Source organism: Canis lupus, chromosome 13, assembly GCF_048164855.1.
Source record: "Canis lupus baileyi chromosome 13, mCanLup2.hap1, whole genome shotgun sequence".
Lineage (NCBI taxonomy): Eukaryota > Metazoa > Chordata > Mammalia > Carnivora > Canidae > Canis > Canis lupus.
This window is the reverse complement of record NC_132850.1, coordinates 15158296-15163220: the sequence shown is the minus strand read 5'-3', so window position 1 is coordinate 15163220 and position 4925 is coordinate 15158296.

Genomic DNA, 4925 nt, shown 5'->3' with positions numbered 1-4925 from the left:
TCCAGGCCCTAATCCTGTGCCAGGCCTAGGCGGGTAGCTGGGGGGGGGCGGGGGCGGCACCCTGCTGGGGTGTAATTTCACGCTGTAGGGTCTGATGGGGCGTCCCAGGGACTGATCCTTTCTGGATCAGAAAACTCACTTCCCTTTGTCGCATGCAGGGCGATTAATGCCTTAACCCTTTGTGGGCTGGCCTAGGGCCAGTTCTGCTGGGTCCCACCTCCAGCTCCTTGGGATCTTGTCAGGGCCCTTTACCTCCAGCCCAGCGAAGGCCTGGACCAGGTCCTGGACCAGGTCATATTTGCAGGGAGGGAGAAGCTGCCGCTGAGGAAAGCCAGGGGTCGGGTTCCAAAACACCTTGCCCATGTCTCTGTGTCCCTGCACGTGGTGACCCCAGGCCCTTGTGCCTCCAGAGAAGTGAGCCTCCCACCCGTTGTGCAGGGCCTTATGGCTCAGTCCAGTCTCCCTTGGGAAGCCTGGGGTCTGGTGTGATCCACCAGCACAGCCCCCCATGAGGTGCTCGCCACCTCTCAGGGGAGCCCCTCGCACCGGCAGTAAGCAACAAAGCCAGAACCTGGGTGCCCGTGACCCATCAGTGAGGAATGAGCCCTGGGTGCCCCCAGAGGCCAGGTCCCCCAAACACCCACAAGCCATGCCTCCCGTAACACCCCAGGGGGCTCTCTGGCCATTTTGTCTCCTGGTGGCATCCCAGGGGGGCAGGTGATCTCGGTCAGCCCCACCCCCCACCAACCCCCGCCCTCCCTTGCTCAGGTCCCTGGCCCCTCTCTATTCAAAGACCCACTGGGAAGTTGTGGAACCTTCTCTGCCTTCTCTGGCCCCTCCCCTCGCTCCTCCCAGTCTAACTTCAGTGCTCAGGGCGGCTCCCCTGGGTGGGGAAGAGGGGCAGGGACCTGCCTGGCCTCCTCTAAGCTCCCTGGGTCTCTAAAACCCCAGCACCATTAAAAGAAAGCCCCTAAATGTTATTTACACTTCGGAGTCTTAAAAACCATTAACAAAAGCCACTTAATTCAATTATCTTCCTGGCTGGCTCAGTTCTCAGCGCTGAGCAAGGGCCTCCCCTTGCCGCCTCCTCCCTCGGCCCCCCCCCCCCACTGTCATTGTGTCGGGCTAATGAGGTAAACTGAAGCGAGCCCTGTCCCCCCTGACAGGTTTATGAGAATTTAATAAAGCGTGGCCGGGACCAAATGAGTTGCCTCAGCCTCGGAGAGCTCATTGTCTTTGGCGTCAGCGTTTTTTGACTAGAGCCGTCCCCTCCCCCGCCTGGCTCCTGCCTGGCTTGGCCCCCACTCCTGCCTCAGTACCTCCCAAGGTGAGCTGGCCAGGGGGCCCTGCCGGGCAACGCACCCCAGCCGAACCTGAGTAGGGCAGAAACTCAACTAGTCCGTGTGCCCTGGGGACAGGTGTGTGGTCCCTTGTGCCCCCCCCAGCCCTCACACCAGCAGACCCCCGAATGTAGGGGGACCTCTGGGACTTCTACTCCCCAACCCACGCTACCTTCATGCTCACCTGCCCACCTGAGGCTGAGGCCTGGCTGGTGCCACCTTGAGCATGAGTCACTTTTCCTTGCCTGGTTGGATTGACCAGCCAGAGTGAGCTCCCCGAGTGAAGGGGCTTCTCTTCCGGCTGGGCCTCAGTCACGGCCGATCGGCGACACCTTCACATGGAAGGTCACCTTCTCCTTACCTTGTCCCTGAACAGTTAAGTAACAAGGGGGAGACAACCAAAGGGACTTGCCCAAGGTTCCTTGGGAGTCAGAAGTGCAGATGGATGAAACTCCCAGCCTGGAGCCCCCCAGACACACAAGCAGGCAGGAACCCCCCCTACCCCCCAGGGCTCCAAGGGTATCTGGAGAAGCCCAGCTGGCCTTCCTTCCCTATGTCCTGGGCAGCCTGTCTCTGCTTGGCCTCTCAGAGCTCCAATGTCCAGGAGTTCTGGACCATTCTGAGGCCCAGAATACCTTCTCTTACCCTTCAAAGTATTTCCAGGAGTAATTTCCTTCTGGGGTTGAAACCTGACCCAGTCTCTGACCATGATGAAAATTCAGTCTTTGTCTAGGGTCAGGGTTCAGTGTATGGATCAGGGTCAGAGTTCAAGTTGGGACCAGATTTAGGGCTCGGTGTATACACTGAGGGGTCAGTCTGTCACCAGAAAAAAGGCTTAATGTATGTCCATGATCGAGACTCAGTCTGTGCCCAGGTCAGGGTTCACATCTTTGATAAGGATCAGGGCTCAGTCTATGGACTGATTCAGAACTTGGCCTACAATCAGGATCAGGATTCAGCACAGAGACCAGGCAGGGTCTTAAGGCTCAGAGTATGAGCAGGATCAACTTTAGGTCAGGACTCAGTAGGGACTGGGGTAAGGGCTCAGTCTAAGATCAAGGTGAAGATTCAGTCCAAGCCCAGACTCAGGACTTACCTGTGACCCGGATAGAGGCTATCTTTGTCCAGAGTCAGGCCTCCTTCAGTGATAAGGTCAGGTTTGAGGGTTGGAGGTGTCAGTAAATTTGGGTGACCCAACATCCGTCACCCCTACCCTTTATGTGCGCAAGTCCTCTCTCCCCCTATTCCTCAGGGCATTGGCCCTCCGAAGGGGAAAGGCAGTTGTGCGGTCTGGCTAGGCTGGGCCTGCGCTATCGGACTGTCATGTGCCCAGGGTGCCCTCTGGCGGCACTCCTCAGCAGTGCCGATTTCCCCAGGCTTGGCCAATCTAGCTGGTTCCTACTTTTTTTTTTTAAGATTTTTATTTATTTATTCATTAGCGACACAGAGAGAGAGGCAGAGACACAGGCAGAGGGAGAAGCAGGCCCCATGCAGGGAGCCCGACGTGGGACTCGATCCCGGGTCTCCAGGATCAGGCCCTGGGCCAAAGGCAGATACTCAACGGCTGAGCCACCCAGGCGTCCCTGGCCGTTTCCTCCTTTTGGGAGCCTGGCCCTCAGGCGCATCTGCCAAACCCGCTGCGTGTTCCTGTGTCACCCTACCTCCCACAAGGAAGCAGAAAACAGGAGCGGGCCAGAGGAGCTCCCAACACACGTTTAAGGAGCATCTCTCCCTTCCCTCCCAGAGCCGGCATCTTAAGAATTCCCTATTACTGGAGACCTCTGGTCATGGCCCCGGGATAAGATCCACACCTTTTGCTCATTCAGTCATTCAACAAATATCTAATGCGTACCTGCCGTGCGCCAGGTGAGTACTTGAGCACAGAGCAGTGAATAAGCCAGCCGTGCGTGCGAACCTTCCGGAGCGCACATTCCACTCGCTTCTCCTGAATCCCCAACTCCTAGGCCACGGACCTCATCAGAAGGGCACTTGCCTCAGCGAAGGGTTGGGCGAGTTTCAGAACTGGGCATTCAGGGGTCCTTCCTTCCCCCTAGATCCAGAGGTTTCTAGACTATTCTATACTATTCTAGATTCTGAGTTCCTGGTCTCCCTCTCTCCTCAGTTGCCTCCTCTAGACTCATGGCTTCCCCACCACCCATCTGCCAGTGGCTTCTAAATCTGTATCCTCTTCCCAGAACTCAGGGTTGTGCCCCCAGCAACTCCAGGACAGCTCCACTGATAACAGACCTTTCATCTTCCCACAGCCCTGGCTCCTCCCCACCCTCTGCCCAGCTGCTCAAACCAAAATTCTAGAGATTCCTTCTGGGTTTCTCTCCTTTCACTCCTCCTGAACTTCCCCCACAGGGAGACGGCAAAAGGGAAGGCGAGTCCCCCACTTCCCAGCCACCAGTCCAGTGGGGCCAGTATATCACCCTGCAGTAACCTCCCCGCCCACCCCCCCGCCCACCCCCCCCCCCCCCCCCCCCCCCCCCCCCCCCCGTCTTTCCTCTGGCCCCGCGACACTCTATTTTCCACACAGCAGGCAGAGCGGCCTTTACCATCATAAATCAGACCACGTCACTTCGCTGCTTCAAACCCTCCAGTGGCTCCCACTTCACCGAGAATAAAAGCCCAGCTCGGCACCTTGGCTTCCGAAGCCCCCCGCGAGCTGAGCACGGAGCCCCTTCCCCAGCCCCCCGCCCCCAGCCTTCATCTCCCACCCCAGCCCTCCAGCCCTTCTTTCCTGGCAGGACACACAGAGGCGCAGTTCATCCCCACCTTAGGGCTTTTGCACTGGCCATCGCCTGACCTTGAAATGTCCTTGCCCTAGAACTCTGCGTGGCTGACTCTTGTCTGAGGGAGCTCAGCTTAAATGGCACCTCGCAGAGGAGACCTCGCAGCCCCTCAAGTCTCTCCGCCAGGCCCTCCCGTGATTTTCTGCAGAGCCTTCCCACTAGCTAATATTTGTCTTTTTTAAAAAAATATTTTATTTATTCATGAGAGACACAAAGAGAGAGAGAGGCAGAGACACAGGCAGAGGGAGAAGCAGGCTCCATGCAGGGAGCCCGACGTGGGACTCGATCCTGGGTCTCCAGGATCAGGCCCTGGGCTGAAGGCAGCGCCAAACTGCTGAGCCACCGGGGCTGCCCTAATATTGGTCTTATTTACTTACTTCTGTGTTGTCTGTCCCCCCAGGGAGGATGCTCGCCCCCCTCGGCCGGAGCTTGCCCGCGTGCTGCTATCTTCCCAGCAATGGACACATTTTAGGGCTCAGTCAACTCATAAAAAATGGTCCTAAGTGGCTCCCTCACTGCTTGCAGTGGGAAGGAGGAGATCCGGGTTCCCAGCTCCTTGGTGGGCTCCCTCCTCCCATGCTATCAGGAGTTCCCTCCGGGAAGTGGGGGCCCACCTTGTCACCCCTGAGCCCCACAGGCACACCAGGAGATAGTCTCCTACCCCAGGGCCCTCTTCCCACTCCCAGAAGAACCAGCTTGGTGTCCTGCACGCAGCTCCGGGCTTGCAGGACAGGCCTGGTGCCTCACACTCTCAGATCTGTGTGGGGCGTCGGGATTGTCTGGCCTCCAT